This window comes from Silene latifolia, chromosome 2 (genome assembly GCF_048544455.1).
Source record: "Silene latifolia isolate original U9 population chromosome 2, ASM4854445v1, whole genome shotgun sequence".
Lineage (NCBI taxonomy): Eukaryota > Viridiplantae > Streptophyta > Magnoliopsida > Caryophyllales > Caryophyllaceae > Silene > Silene latifolia.
In genome coordinates this window covers 145,275,264-145,293,041 of record NC_133527.1, presented here as the reverse complement: position 1 = coordinate 145,293,041, position 17,778 = coordinate 145,275,264, and positions in this window count along the sequence as shown.

Genomic DNA, 17,778 nt, shown 5'->3' with positions numbered 1-17,778 from the left:
AAGATGAAGGATCATTATCATCATAAGATACCCATCTAAGTGCTAATCTAACATCCCATGTTACAATAGATTTGCATAATATCTAATTTCATCCAGAATTGAAAACCTAAACACTTCTTTATGAAAGACAGTATTTGCACATCATTCCCAATGAGTAATAAGTTATGCAATTCATGAAGGACGATTGCTCCCACTGACTTCATGTCTAAACATGACTGTCACTAACTCCCACTCAATCTCACATGTTTCGTAATTGATAACTCATTCGAAACATTACATGAAATAGAATGATCATTGCTCTTCTAAGTATTAGTTAAAATCATATATGTCATTCACATATCCCTTTCAAATACCCATTTGGAAAGTGGTTTTAATACCTTACTTATTTTCATAATAAGGTATAGCAATGATTTGAATATTTAGCATAGTTAACCATTAACTTAGCTTTCGTAGACATCGACATGCCACTCTATGCAACCTTTAATCATAAATTTATATTTACTTTAGATTGGTCTCAACAGTCCCAAATAAATCCATTTACTTGCATAGAAACCATTTTAGTTTCATGAGGCTCTTAAGTAAAATGTCGAATTTTAAAAACTCTAGTTATATCCCTTCATATATCAAAATCTTATTTTCCAAGAACGCTTTCTTTTGATGTCCTCACGTAGTTCCATTAAGAACATCTTCTTTTGGTATCCTTATGTAGTTCCCTCAAGAACATCTTCTTTTGGTCTCCTCACGTAGTTCCCTTCTAGTCAAGGTTTGTGGCTAAATTCACTCCCACTCTATCTTTAGGAAAAATACCCTTTTTCTCCAAAGATAGCATTTGAGCCACAAATAATGATGGTGAAGGAGGAAAACTTATCACATATCAACTTAATAGTGATTTAATCGAGACATATTAAAAGGATAATGTAGACTAGATGATTTAAATTTGATAGGTGTATCAAATAAGGTTGGCAATGTTCCCTTGTGTGAGTTCAACAACTCAATCATAACTTCATAATTGATTTTATATAAGTAAGTTGTGACTTTAGTCACAATGGCATAAGGAGAATCGAATTCATAGCTTATGGACATATAATGACTCAATCATTATAATTGTCTATTTGATCAATTTAAGCCAATGATTTTATGTTTCTTGATGCAAGTAGTGTATGATGACAAATTTTAGAACAAACGATACGATAAAGTAAGTGACTTGGGTTGTAAACCAAGTCACCAATATCCAAAATAAAACCATTGTTTAAGAAAACAACCAAATTCCTAAGTCGAACGAGGAAATCAAAATAGTTCTAAAATTTCAAAATACATCATGAAAATAAAGACAAAGCAAAATAAAGCCAAGCTTCCATCGATCTAGCACCATGGGCCGCTACATATAGCTTCCCTCAAGATCTTCTATGCTTGCTTTTCTTTGCCCTTGTCTTTGCTTGGATGCCCTAATTACAATAAAAAGGGTAATCATCACAACTTGTATCAAAATAGCAAAGTTGAGATCGAAACATAAAAGATAGGGATAGTTATTTACCTACTGGAATAACCTTTCCAGCCTTTATATCGCCAAGGTACTTTGGACAATTTCTCTTCCAATGCCCAACACCATTACAATAGTGGCATTTGTCCCCGGACGGGGCACCCTTCTTGGGCTTAGAGGAGTTAGCTTCACAAGCTTTTCCTTTGTTCTTGTAGGGAGTTTGCTTCTTTCCCTTATTGCCACCTTTCTTTAAATTCCCTTTGCTCTTTTGATTAATGTTGAGCACATCCTTGGTGGTGCTAGCATTTAGCCCCATGTCCCTCTCGACTTGCACAAGCATTTTGTGCAATTCATCGAGGGATACTTTCAAGTTTTGCATATTGAAATTCACCCTTAATTGAACATATGCCTTAACCTTGTTCAAGGAATGAAGAATTCGATCAATGATGAGTTCTTCTGGAATCTCTACCTTTTGCAATTTTAGGGTCTCAACATGCTCCATCAACTTGAGCACATGAGGGCTAACGTTTTGGCCCTCCTTAATGTTGAGATCGAAGAATGCGGATGCTGCTTCATATTGAATGATCGTCGGAGCTTGTGAAAACATGGTCACAAGCTTCGTATAGATCTCATAGGCGGTGCTAATCTTTATAGCATTCCTTTGGAGTTCGGCCACCATAGAGAAGATCAACACATTTTTTATCGCGGCCGACTGCTTTTGGTAAGTCTCATAGGCTTGCCTAGCGGCGGGGGTAGACCTAGCGTTAGGTGCGGCGGGAGAGGCCTCGGTAAGGTAACGAAGCTTGTCGTCACCCTCCGCGACCAAGCGAAGTTGAGCGTCCCAATCGGCGAAGTTGGACCCATTCTTTTCTAATTTACAACGATCCATAAAGGATCGGAGCCATGAAACATTGGAAAGAGTGTTCGAACTAGTGGTTGCTAATGAATTTTGAGTTGCCATTGCAATTGAGAAAACAATTTCGACTACAAAATTAAAAGTGAAGGAATTATTAAACATTTATTGTGGACAAGGCCCTCGGGAACTGCGTCCGCGGGATCCACACTAGGCATAATCGACTCGAGGTTCTTTCGAATCGAATTAAGACAAATTAGAGTCGCCACCAAGTTTTTTGGGAACTTGGAACCGTTCAAGTCAACTTTACACCTTTCATCGAAAAGCATAAAGCCAATCGACTACGAGTGATTAAAGATAAAGACTTGTACCCTATATCACTCGATTTGAATGACTCTCGTAATCCAATGGTATTTAGACGGATCCACAAACCATAGATCTTGAGTAAGGGGTGAGGGTACGTGTTGGGAAGCCCATAAGGACACCCAACCCCGCCCGTCGATAACGGCCTCTACTAAGTCAAGTGTCGGAGTTCAAACAAGGTCATAGCTACTGCGATGTATGTAATGCAAACGTTGTTTTAACCCTATCATGTGACAACAATTTCTATGTCGTTTTAGATGCAACTAAACTAACTTCGTCAAAGTTGTAATTTAGCATGTGGGTTGATTAATCTAAGCAACATACAAACAAAACAAACAAGGCTTAAAGGGGAATGGGGGAGCCGTTGGGATCTACCTATTACAAACCAGGCATTTCATGCCGACACAACGATAAATAAATTACAACTCGATCTAATTACAATTGCTACAAACAAAACAATACACGACACAAAACGTACGGCCAATTGGCCTTGAAAACCGTGCACCTGAGGGTGGCCCACGGCTCACATGACCCACGGTCCTTGGGTCACTCCTCGTGTTGCGTGCTCGCGCTTAATCTTATCGAATTAGACATATGGCTACGCACCAAAGCATGCATTAGCATAAACCGGGCCATGTTGCTTTAAACAACATGCGGTTTACTACGCTCCTACAAGCATTGGGGAACAACCGTCTAACCAAACAAAACTAAGGTTTTCATAAAAGGTTTTGACTCAAAAAAAGGAGAACTAATTACAAACAAATTACAAAACGTGACTCAAAGAAACATAAATTAATTACAAGTGACAAAACAAAATGAAGAACGAATGATGCGAAAACAAACGAAATAGGAAAGGCCAAACACACGGCCAACCACGGCTCAACCACGGCCCACCCAACGGCTAGGACAAAGCCAACCTAGCTCCTAAGTTAGATTCATTGGTTAGATCGAATGATTGCGAAAAGGGATAAGAAACAAGTTAGAAAACGAGTTAGAAACGACGTTGATTGATTGTCGCATGAGGGTGCATTCTACACGGCCTAAAGGGTCTAATTAGGTCAAATTCGCTAATTAATTTAACTCATCGAGTGTCAATAAGAAGGTGCTAATCACGCACTCTTATACTAGCGAGAAATTAGGTGAAAGAGAGAGATGCATTCAATTGTTTACAGAATCGTCGATTGATTTTATAACTTACGTCGAAGCCACCTATCGTGTCTAATTAGGTTATTAAATTAAATTAATGTTATCTAAATATGTCGTAGGTTAACAATCAGAGGTTAAACTAACATGCAACGGGTCCTAGGGTCCATCGATTTGGCCGAAACAAAAGGGGATCGAAAACGAAGAACAAAGTTAGATAATTGTTTTATTTATGCCCTACCTTGAACACGAGGATATGTAAATGAGACGGGGGTGTACGACCGACAGAAGGAGCGGTTTCTTTTCCCATCTCAAGTCAACGCGGGTGTTCATGGTGGTACTTTAACTCATACTCGGACTAACTAGTTTCATAGTTAAATTAAAACAAACGATAAACAAACGAAAAAACAAACAAAAAACAAGCTATAAAAAAAGCATAAAAAAACGAAATAAAAAAGGAAAGAGAAGGGGATTTGATGCACCCTCAACCTACATGTATCGTTGACACCGTCTTGGGTCGTAATCGAAGGTAGATTTTATCTCGAGAGGCCGTCGTCGACGAAGAACAAAGCACGCGCGTTTTTGGAAAGTTTCTGGACAGCGATTTTAAAACAGTGATATCTCCCTCGTTTCACGACGAAAATTCGATTCGAAAGATGTTTTGGAAACTAGAAAGAGAGGAAAACAAGGATCTTAAAGCAACCCCTGCTCGATTTGGGTTATTGGGCACGAAAAACGAGCACAAACAGAACTGGACAGACAAGAAGAAACCGCGAAAACAGAGTGTTATTTCACTCTGTTTTTCGAGGAATTTCGTGTACTCTCAAGGGCAATTTGGCTCGTAATTCTTTATCTAATGTGTAGATGGATGTTATATGGTTAATTAGGAACAAGAAACTCGAATTTTTATGGTGATTTGATGGAGGAACGAAAGGGTTTTTTTTTTGAAGGAGACGCACAAACAGTTTCAGTTTGTGTGTCGGTTTTGTTTAGGGTTTTTGGAGGATGTTTAGGGTTTGTTTCTGAGGTTTAAAGCTTCTATGTGATGGTTGGATGTATCGAGAACTTAGAGGAATGAATGTATGGTGAAGGGTGGGTATTTATAAGGGTTTAAAATAGGTTAAAAGGGAGTAAGGAAACAGCCGGGCTCAATGAACATAGCTGCTGTCCATCGGTTTTGGGAGGGGTTTCTAGGGTTCGTTTTGGAGGATTTCTTGGTGATTAAGCTAGGATAAGATGGGTAGGATACTAGGGTATGGGTTAGGGTTAATGGGTACGGGTCTTGGTAGTGTTTGAAGCGGGTTTGGGCTCGGGAATTGGCTCGCAAAAAGGGGGACTGTTTGCGGTTTTATGCGGGCTGCTTGGGGTTGGTTTTGAACGAGAATTTGGGCTGCTTGTGAGGGGGTTCGAACATGGGTTGATGGGTATTGGTATAGGTGGGTTAGTGTACTCGAGATTCGTGCCAATTCGCAAAGGAAACGGGCTTAAAAACCGAGCTAAAATTGAGCTCAAAACACACGATGCAAAACGAGTTCCTCGCTTTAAAAATCGATTTTTCAAATCAATTAACCCATTAAAATAAATGACTTTTCAAATCAAATATATTCACAAAATGATTTTTCAAATCAAATATTTATTTTATTTTCAATAAAATAAACTTGGGAAAATAAAATTCAAATTAAATTAAATTGAAATCACTTTAAAAAAAGCTTTAATTTAAATATCATTTAAATTAATAAAATGAACTCACTAAAAAACATTAACTTAAATATCATTTAAATTAATAAAATACTTCATCGACGACGCCCATTCTACCTCGTAAAACGAGCTCCAAATAATGACAATGACAACTAAAGAATACATGTGTCCTATCATCATCGGGTGTTTGTCGGGTTCTCTATAAATTCCAATATCGACGGATACGGGTATCTCTGAGCCCCCACTTTGACCGAGGCTTGGACAAGGCGAAAGTCAAAGTATACCCCAGTCCCTTTCGACCGAGGATTCTTCGGTCGTTTATAGTCCATTAGACTTGCGTATATAAGCTCGCCAGCCATAAGAAGAGATCATACCTGAAACTTCGTTGGGGATTGACTCTTGCTTCTGTTGTGTCAAATTATCGTCATCGTCGGTCATCGACCCATAAATTGCATAAATGGTGGGTTGAGCCTTATCCTTAGGCGCCTACGTATCCGTTTCTGACGGAATCAAACCCGCGTCGTAGTTCGGCAACTGCTGACACATGCCCAAAGTTTATCATCTGCTGGCGTATGTCCAAAATTCATCATCTTCTGACATTTGCCCAAAATTTATCATCTGCTGGCGCTTGTCAAAATGGGACGGGACTTTCCGAGGAGGTTGCCGTCGCTTTCATCATTTGCTTTCAGCTACGGAATTCTTCCATTTCATACTCTTGCATTGAATTGAATTCTGAGTGGATGTCATCCATTTCATCTTGATAATGGTCTCTCAAGCCAACGGCTTCGAGCCCCGATTTGCAATGGCTCTAAAGTCGAAGACTTTAAAGCCCCATTGAAGCATATCCTGCTATATTTGAAACATAGAAAATGTACGAGCAATAATCATCACTTAAGCACATTTGGATCATCAATCTTGAAATTGGATCATTTGAAAGGTTGGGTCATCGACCTGAAAATTGAATTTGAAAATTTTGAATAATTGGGTCATCGACCCGAATTTTAAATTTGACATCACTTGGTATGTTGGGCCATCGACCAAGTCCGAAGTTGAAGTCTTTGGAATGTTGGGTCGTCGACACAAATTAAATTTGAATGATCGGGGTCATCGACCCGAAATTTGAACATGTTGAAAATTTTGAGTAATTGGGCCATCGACCCAAATTTTGAATACTGACATCGCTTACGATGTTGGGCCATCGACCCGAAATTTGAATTTGAAACGAATCATTTGGATGTTGGGTCGTCGACCCAAAATTTGATTTTGAACTTTGAGATTTGAAACTTGACTTGAAATGCACCACTACTTGGATCATCTATCCATAATTCGCAAAAAGTTTTTGGAATTTTGAAATTTTGAATTCTTTTAGAAATCGAACCTTGATGGGTGAGCATGAAATACGACTCAGACACTCTGTATGACTCGTAAACCACGTGGGCGTAGCCCGCTACCGTAAAACAAAAAAAGAAAATAAAACCGTAAGTGTGCACGGGTTTTAATTCAATTATTGACTTGTTTGGGGGTAGAAATGTAAATTGGCCGTTCCGGCGCCAAAAGATGGCAAATGGGAATCAGAAGGTCGTCGACTTGGGATATAGATATCGTATGTCATGGGCGTGCTCCCAAGGGCACATGGGAATCAAGATCACTTGACATTGACAAGGTGGGTTAAACTCACAGAGCAACAACGTTGGCTTCGCCCGACACTAAACACAGACTGATTTTATGAGAACACTTAGACATCACACATCACTCTTGTTGGGAACATTCTGTCACTATTCTCCTCGCCTCCTTTCTTTTCAGCGAGTTTTCATCATTTCTTGCCACCGCCTTCTTTCTTTTCAGCGGGTTTTTCATATTTTCTGTTCCCAACACAAACTCACATCTATATGACTCAGCATCTTTGCCTACACCGTTAGATAAAGCTCATTCCGAGACTTGACATTATTCATTCGAACCTATATCCTTATCCTAGCCTACATCGAGTGCTAAGACCGACTCAAACAAAGGTGGCTTCATTTGGACTTGGTAAAGACCCGTAAGAAACCGACAAGATGACAACTTGGTTGATGAGTGGATTGAATCCCTTGTTCAGAAGGACTGCCTACGTATTCGCGTGGAGCGAAATCAAATCCGACGTAGTTCGATCAAGGTGCATAAACTTGGCATTTTAATTGTGTGTACACACTCGAAGGTTTCACCTAAGGTATCATGTCGTATCCCATTCTAGCCTGTAAGGTACTGTTAAATCCCGTGTCTAGGGTTGGTACAAAAGGCTGTGGTTCTTTGGGATGTGGAGCTTGGTAAAAATAGGTTCGCAAGGTAAACCATCATTCTGAAGGTTCATTTTGTGGTGCTAAGGCCAAGGGCTATGGCTTATAACGTGGTTGGAAATGGTGTCTCAGGTTTGTTGAAACCCGAGTGCAAATGGGTTGAAAAATGATGTGGGTTCAAATTTCCATGTCTGGATCCTAAAGGCTTGGGTGTACTAACAGAACAGGCGGAATGATTCTCAAAATTCCTGACTATCCCCTTGTAACTGTCTCAGGAAGGACTTAGAGGGTAAAGAGGTCACTACTTACTCTTTTGGGCTTCGTCCATTGGACCTCAACTATGGGTACTTGACTTGAATTTTGGCTTCCGCAACTTCGACATTCAACCAGAAAGCATTCTGCAATAACTTCAACATCTTTTTTCTTTTTTCTTTTTCTTTCATTTTTTCATTTTTTTTTCTTTTGCTTTTTTTTTCGTCCTTTTTTCTCTTTTCTCTTTCTCTCTTTGAAAATGATCTTCTATTCATTCTCTTAGTCATAAATGGATACACCTTGAAAACTGGGCTTCGCCAACTAATCTGGGTAAGAACTAACAATTCCTTGTTAGAACGGGTTGATATCTTCGCTCTTCGAGATGGGATGATTTTGTTGGGGAAAGACTTGTCTTCCGTCGTCGATAGGGGAAACAAGGAGCTAGTTAGGGTTCGTCATAGAATCATCTAAAAGCTTGTCACAAACATTGGTTCAGATGGAGGTTTTCTACCACCAGACATGGAATAGGTAAAGGAATCAAACATGGGATCCTAGGGTACCTTCCATTTTGAAACGGGACATATTTCTACCCCAGGGATGCCTTTGAGTGTGTTGTGCATTTTATCATGTTTCGGAATGATTGAGGATTGAAAACAAGAGATATATGGAATTGAAACTGTAACTTTTTATTGGAAAGGCAAATGCTTAACAGACTCGAAGGAACGATTCCTAGGACACATCCTAGGTCATCGCGGAACAAACGACTCAAATTCAAAAAAAGAAGGTTCTAGACTCGACTCGACTAGGATAAGAAAACAGACCCCGACTCATAATTTTCAAATCTGGTCTTGAGCTTTCTCTTGTTCAGCTGTCAGCTTAGATGCTCGGCTCTGGTCCTTGATCCCTTTGATGGTCTGCCTCCATCCCGAGATAGTCCTCTGAGGATCTACGCCAGTTATAAAGGTTGGTGAACCGAATTGTCTTTTATTAACTTCGTTAACGAGAGGAGTACATTCTAGAGCAAGATTCCCGACTTGAATTTCATTCTTCGGGTTTGGCAAAAATTCAAAGAAATCCACAAATATTTTCCCGATAAACACCCCATTCAAGTGACATGGGTGGATAAGATGGGAATAATCGATATTGTCTTCGACAGAAACAAAGTTGGTGTGATCGCCAAATGGATTGGTGATGTTGTTGGGCTTTATGGCTGGGATTGGGAGCGTTCCGTTCTCAATCATGTCTTGAATTTCGTGCTTCAGTCGATAGCACCTTTCAGTATCATGGCCTTTCCCTTGATGAAAGGCACAATAGGCATTTGGTTTGTACCATTTGCCTTGTTGTTCAGCAGGTGGATCCGGAGTTGGACCAATAGGCTTCAGCTTTCCTTGGGTTATGAGCCTTTGGAGAGCATAGGCGTAAGTGCACCCGATATCGGTGAATACCCTCGGAGCTTGGCGCGGAGGCCTTTTTGACTGTCCATCTAAGAGATTGACAGTTTCAACAAAGTGGGCCGCTGCGGGCGCTTTTGCTTTAGATGACGAAGCCCCTTGGTATCCCTTTGGCTTCTCAGCTTCAGCAATTCGGACATCGTCCTCTACCTTTATCCCGATCCTTATCAATTATTTGAAAGAACCAAAATTTTGGTATTTCAGAGCATTGCGGTAAACAGGTCGTAGATTCTTTACGAACTTATCCACCATTTCAACTTCGTCGGGCTTCTTAGCTAATTTCACGCTTTCAGCGCGCCATCTTGCGAGGAATTCAGTAAAGCCCTCTTTCTCCTTTTGCGTCTTAACCTCCAAAGTTCTTATGTTGGTTTGGATCTCGACATTGTCAGCATAGTGCTTACAGAACTCCACCGTAATATCTTCGAAAGTGGGGAAGTTCTTGAGGTCAAGATTGTAGAACCAAGCCTTTGGGTGTTCACCCAGAGATTGGGCGAAGATTTCGAGAGCATATCGCAGTACTCCCTTTAGTGCTAAGTACCCTTTATAGGCCTTAACATGGTGGATGGATCTTGATGCCCTTGAACTTGGGGATGTCCGTGAGTACCATGTTCGTGGGCAATTTGTCCTGAACTGGGGCATAGGCCCTAGCATTCTCATAGTGAATGTTCTTCCCCTGGGAGAGCTTCAAACGGTCCTCGATGACCTTGAACCGTTTCTCCAAATCAGTCAGAGGTGGGGTAAATGGAGGGGAATCTTCACACAGCTTGGATTCGATTGCATCCATTCGGGTCATCATGAGGTTCACGGCCTCAGTGAGCTTGTTAACAGCATCTTCCATTGCTTGACGTCGGGTTTTTGGCGGCCTTTCTACAAGAAAACCCCGTACTGAGTCAATATTTAAAGTAAGAGCCCCTGCACACTTAAGGACACGATCCCAACTTGACTCAAACAAAGACTCGACTCGCGGTTTGATTTAGACATCGGTTCATTTTAGACTCGACAAAACGACATGACTCAAACTGTCATAACTCGATTCTAAACTGGACTTGGTGTGACTAAACCCGTGATTGGGCTAACATAGCCTAGGGGTTTGAGTGAAACGTCCATAAGGCCTAGCTTGGACGTTTTTTTTGTGGACTACTCTAGACCAAAAGGTCGACCAACATGACTCAAAGCCCAAGAGGTGAGCTTGGGTGACCCAACAGGGTCATGTTCTAGACTCTTAGAACGAAACACACCTGGCCTAACACGGCCATGACCCAGACACGACTCGACGCATTTCATGCTTGGTTGAGGTTCGAGAGGCATTTTGGATTGATTTTGAAAAAACGAAAGATTGATTCGAAAATGAGATTTGAAATGGGCAGCATGCCGGCTATAAAAGCTCATTTTGGGCCGAAAATTCTAGTCCTATTTGGGCAGCATTCCGCGTTTTTAAAACCATGCTATTTCGAAAATATGTTGTTCAAAAGTTCGGTTTTGAAAAGGACATGGGAATTTTCGAAAATAAAGACTCGGGAAAACATATTGCACATTGTCATTCTCATGTTATAAGGATGTATGCTCCTAGACATCTCTAAGTCTCCGCAAGTCTTCTACAAGAAGGTCTATGCCCTCCATCCTTTTGCGGTCTTATAAAGCGAGGTGTCTTAAGGTAAAGTACCTAGAAGATCGTCCCCATTCCCAAGAACCACGCGAGGCGAAGTGGAAGCGAGCAATGTGCAGCTTCCTGGCATAGTGGGACGTCGCCCCCCACGCATCACGAAGAAACGCTGGGACGGCCCGGGCAAGTCCTTAAGGGTTTATGCATGAATCGTAGCACTATGAGTAATGTTTTACTTTCCGACACTTTCTTTTCAAGTTTCACCTCGGAGGAAAAGACCCTAGAAACACAAAGTGTAACTAGTCCTCTTTTCCCAAGAGTCGCCAAATCAGGACAAGGCCCTCGGGAATCGCTGGCGCGGGATCCACACTAGGCATAATCGACTCGAGGTTCTTTCGAATCGAATTAAGACAAATTAGAGTCGCCACCAAGTTTTTGGGAACTTGGAACCGTTCAAGTCAACTTTACACCTTTCATCGAAAAGCATAAAGCCAATCGACTACGAGTGATTAAAGATAAAGACTTGTACCCTATATCACTCGATTTGAATGACTCTCGTAATCCAATGGTATTTAGACGGATCCACAAACCATAGATCTTGAGTAAGGGGTGAGGGTACGTGTTGGGAAGCCCATAAGGACACCCAACCCCGCCCGTCGATAACGGCCTCTACTAAGTCAAGTGTCGGAGTTCAAACAAGGTCATAGCTACTGCGATGTATGTAATGCAAACGTTGTTTTAACCCTATCATGTGACAACAATTTCTATGTCGTTTTAGATGCAACTAAACTAACTTCGTCAAAAGTGTAATTTAGCATGTGGGTTGATTAATCTAAGCAACATACAAACAAAACAAACAAGGCTTAAAGGGGAATGGGGGAGCCGTTGGGATCTACCTATTACAAACCAGGCATTTCATGCCGACACAACGATAAATAAATTACAACTCGATCTAATTACAATTGCTACAAACAAAACAATACACGACACAAAACGTACGGCCAATTGGCCTTGAAAACCGTGCACCTGAGGGTGGCCCACGGCTCACATGACCCACGGTCCTTGGGTCACTCCTCGTGTTGCGTGCTCGCGCTTAATCTTATCGAATTAGACATATGGCTACGCACCAAAGCATGCATTAGCATAAACCGGGCCATGTTGCTTTAAACAACATGCGGTTTACTACGCTCCTACAAGCATTGGGGAACAACCGTCTAACCAAACAAAACTAAGGTTTTCATAAAAGGTTTTGACTCAAAAAAGGAGAACTAATTACAAACAAATTACAAAACGTGACTCAAAGAAACATAAATTAATTACAAGTGACAAAACAAAATGAAGAACGAATGATGCGAAAACAAACGAAATAGGAAAGGCCAAACACACGGCCAACCACGGCTCAACCACGGCCCACCCAACGGCTAGGACAAAGCCAACCTAGCTCCTAAGTTAGATTCATTGGTTAGATCGAATGATTGCGAAAAGGGATAAGAAACAAGTTAGAAAACGAGTTAGAAACGACGTTGATTGATTGTCGCATGAGGGTGCATTCTACACGGCCTAAAGGGTCTAATTAGGTCAAATTCGCTAATTAATTTAACTCATCGAGTGTCAATAAGAAGGTGCTAATCACGCACTCTTATACTAGCGAGAAATTAGGTGAAAGAGAGAGATGCATTCAATTGTTTACAGAATCGTCGATTGATTTTATAACTTACGTCGAAGCCACCTATCGTGTCTAATTAGGTTATTAAATTAAATTAATGTTATCTAAATATGTCGTAGGTTAACAATCAGAGGTTAAACTAACATGCAACGGGTCCTAGGGTCCATCGATTTGGCCGAAACAAAAGGGGATCGAAAACGAAGAACAAAGTTAGATAATTGTTTTATTTATGCCCTACCTTGAACACGAGGATATGTAAATGAGACGGGGGTGTACGACCGACAGAAGGAGCGGTTTCTTTTCCCATCTCAAGTCAACGCGGGTGTTCATGGTGGTACTTTAACTCATACTCGGACTAACTAGTTTCATAGTTAAATTAAAACAAACGATAAACAAACGAAAAAACAAACAAAAAACAAGCTATAAAAAAAGCATAAAAAAACGAAATAAAAAAGGAAAGAGAAGGGGATTTGATGCACCCTCAATCTACATGTATCGTTGACACCGTCTTGGGTCGTAATCGAAGGTAGATTTTATCTCGAGAGGCCGTCGTCGACGAAGAACAAAGCACGCGCGCGTTTTGGAAAGTTTCTGGACAGCGATTTTAAAACAGTGATATCTCCCTCGTTTCACGACGAAAATTCGATTCGAAAGATGTTTTGGAAACTAGAAAGAAAGGAAAACAAGGATCTTAAAGCAACCCCTGCTCGATTTGGGTTATTGGGCACGAAAAACGAGCACAAACAGAACTGGACAGACAAGAAGAAACCGCGAAAACAGAGTGTTATTTCACTCTGTTTTTCGAGGAATTTCGTGTACTCTCAAGGGCAATTTGGCTCGTAATTCTTTATCTAATGTGTAGATGGATGTTATATGGTTAATTAGGAACAAGAAACTCGAATTTTTATGGTGATTTGATGGAGGAACGAAAGGGTTTTCGAAGGAGACGCACAAACAGTTTCAGTTTGTGTGTCGGTTTTGTTTAGGGTTTTTGGAGGATGTTTAGGGTTTGTTTCTGAGGTTTAAAGCTTCTATGTGATGGTTGGATGTATCGAGAACTTAGAGGAATGAATGTATGGTGAAGGGTGGGTATTTATAAGGGTTTAAAATAGGTTAAAAGGGAGTAAGGAAACAGCCGGGCTCAATGAACATAGCTGCTGTCCATCGGTTTTGGGAGGGGTTTCTAGGGTTCGTTTTGGAGGATTTCTTGGTGATTAAGCTAGGATAATATGGGTAGGATACTAGGGTATGGGTTAGGGTTAATGGGTACGGGTCTTGGTAGTGTTTGAAGCGGGTTTGGGCTCGGGAATTGGCTCGCAAAACAGGGGACTGTTTGCGGTTTTATGCGGGCTGCTTGGGGTTGGTTTTGAACGAGAATTTGGGCTGCTTGTGAGGGGGTTCGAACATGGGTTGATGGGTATTGGTATAGGTGGGTTAGTGTACTCGAGATTCGTGCCAATTCGCAAAGGAAACGGGCTTAAAAACCGAGCTAAAATTGAGCTCAAAACACACGATGCAAAACGAGTTCCTCGCTTTAAAAATCGATTTTTCAAATCAATTAACCCATTAAAATAAATGACTTTTCAAATCAAATATATTCACAAAATGATTTTTCAAATCAAATATTTATTTTATTTTCAATAAAATAAACTTGGGAAAATAAAATTCAAATTAAATTAAATTGAAATCACTTTAAAAAAAAGCTTTAATTTAAATATCATTTAAATTAATAAAATGAACTCACTAAAAAACATTAACTTAAATATCATTTAAATTAATAAAATACTTCATCGACGACGCCCATTCTACCTCGTAAAACGAGCTCCAAATAATGACAATGACAACTAAAGAATACATGTGTCCTATCATCATCGGGTGTTTGTCGGGTTCTCTATAAATTCCAATATCGACGGATACGGGTATCGTTTCCAGACATGGAAATTTGAACCCACATCGTTTCCCGACCCATTTGCACTCAGGTTCATCAAACCTGAGACACCCATTCCAACCACATCAGCAGCCATAGCCCTTGGCCTTAGCACCACAAAACAAGCCTTCAGAATGATGGTTAACCATTCAAACTTGTTTTTACCAAGCTCCACATCCCAAAGAAACACAACCTTTTGTACCAACCCTAGACACGGGATTTAACAGTACTTTACAGGCTAGAATGGGATACGACATGATACCATAGGTGAAACCTTCGAGTGTGTACACACAATCAAAATGCCAATTTAATGCACCTTGATCGAACTACGTCGGATTTGATTTCGCTCCACGCGAATACGTAGGCAGTCCTTCAGAATAAGGGATTCAATCCACTCATTAACCAAGTTGTCATCTTGTCGGTTTCTTACGGGTCTTAACCAAGTCCAAATGAAGCCACCTTTATTTGAGTCAGTCTTGGCACTCGATGTAGGCTAGGATAAGGATATAGGTTCAGATGAGTAATGTCAAGTCTTGGAATGAGCTTTATCTAACGGTGTAGGCAAAGATGTCGAGTCATATAGATGTAGGTTTGTGTTGGGAACAGAAAAAATGAAAAACCCGCTGAAAAGAAAGAAGGCGTGGAAGAAAAATAGTAAGAGCCCGCTGAAAAGAAAGAAGGCGGTGGCAAGAAATGATGAAAACTCGCTGAAAAGAAAGGAGGCGAGGAGAAGAGTGACAGAATATTCCCAACAAAAGTCATGTGTGATGTCTAAGTGCTTTCATAAAATCAGTCCGTGTTTAGTGTCTGGGCGAAGCCAACGTTGTTGCTCTGTGAGTTTAATCCTTTTTGTGAATGCCAAGTGATCTGGATTCCCATGTGCCCTCGAAAGCACGCCCATGCCATACGAAATCTTCGTCCCAAGTCCGACGACCTTGAGATTCCCATTTGCCATCTTTTGGAGCCGGATTGGCCAATTTACATTTCTACCCCCAGCAAGTCCATATTTGAATTAAAGCCCATGCACACTTAGGGTTTTATTTTCCTTTTTTGTTTTACGGTAGCGGGCTACGCCCACTTGGTTTACGAGTCATACAGAGTGTCTGAGTCGTATTTCATGCTCACCCGTCAAGGTTCGATTTCAAAATGCCAAAAATTTCAAAATTTCAAAATTCCAAAAACTTTTTGCGAATTGTGGATAGATGATCCAAGTAGTGGAATCCTTGTGGGTCGATGATCCAATCCTTCGAAATTCAAAATTCAAAATTCAATTTTTGAAGGGCCGATGGCCCAATATTCTAAATGATGACAAATTCGAAATTCGGTCGATGACCCAATCATTCAAAATTTTCAAATTCAATTTTCGGTCGATGACCCAATCATTCAACATTTTCAAATTCAATTTTCGGGTCGATGACCCAATCATTGAAAATTTTCAAATTCAATTTTCGGGTCGATGACCTAATCATTCAAAATTTTCGAATTCAATTTTCGGTCGATGACCCAAAGATTTCAAATGATCCAATTTCAGGATCGATGATCCAAATGTGCTTATGTGATGATTATTGCCGATCGTTTTCTATGTTTCAATTATAGCAGGATATGCTTCAATCGGGGGCTCTAAAGTCTTCGACTTTAGAGCCATTGAAATCGGGGGCTCTGGCCGTTGGCTTCAGAGACCATTATCAAGATGAAAAGGATGATATCCACTCAGAATTCAATTCAATACAAGAGTATGAAATGGAAGAATTCCGCAGCTGAAAGCAAATGATGAAAGTGGCGGCAACCTCCTTGGAAAGTCCCGTCCCAATCAGACAAGTGCCAGCAGATGATAAGTTTTGGGCAAGTGTCAACAGATGAAGAATTTTGGACAAATGCCAGCAGATGATAAACTTTGGGCATGTGTCGGCGATTCTTAGAACTACGACGCGGTTTGATTCCGTCAGAAACGGATACGTAGGCGCCTAAGGATAAGGCTCAATCCACCATTTATGCAATTTATGGGTCGATGACCGACGATGATAATTTGACAAAACAGAAGCAAGAGTCAATCCTCAACGAGGTTTCAGGTATGATCTCTTCTTATGGCTGGCGAGCTTATATACGCAAGTCTAATGGACTATAAACGACCCGAAGAATCCTCAGGTCGAGAGGGACCTGGGGTATACTTTGACTTTCGCCTTGTCCAAGCCTCGGTCAAAGTGGGGGCTCAGAGATACCCGTATCCGTCGATATTGGAATTTATAGAGAACCCGACAAACACCTGATGATGATAGGACACATGTATTCTTTAGTTGTCATTGTCATTATTTGGAGCTCGTTTTACGAGGTAGAATGGGCGTCGTCGATGAAGCATTCTATTAATTTAAATGATATTTAAATTAATGTTTTTTTAAAGGGAATTCATTTTATTATTTTAAATGATATTTAATTTAATGTTTTTTTTAGTGAGTTCATCTTGTTAATTTGAATGATATTTAAATTATGGTTTTTTAGGTAAATTCAATTTATTTTATTTTATTTTGAATTTATTTTCCCAAGTTTATTTTATTGAAAATAAAATAAATATTTGATTTGAAAAATCATTTTATAAATATATTTGGTTTGAAAAATCATTTATTTCAATGTGTTAATTGATTTGAAAAATCGATTTTAAAAGCGAAGAAAACTCGTTTTTAACCGTGTGTTTTGAGCTCGATTTTAGCCCGGTTTTTAAGCCCGTTTCCTTTGCGAATTGGCACGAATCTCGAGTACATTAACCCACCTAGACCAATACCCATCAACCCATGCACGAACCCCCTCACAAGCAGCCCAAATTCTCGTTCCAAACCTCTCACAAGCAGCCCGCAACCCAATCCCGTATGCCCTGTTTTGCAGCTCAATTCGCAAGCCCAAACCCGCTCCAAACACTACCAAAACCCGTACCCATTAACCCTAACCCATACCCTAGTATCCTACCCATATTATCCTAGCTTAATCACCAAGAAAACCCCCCTCAAACCCTCACAAAAACCCATGGACAGCAGCCATACGGGATTGAGCCCGGCTGCTTCCTCCTCCCTTTTACCC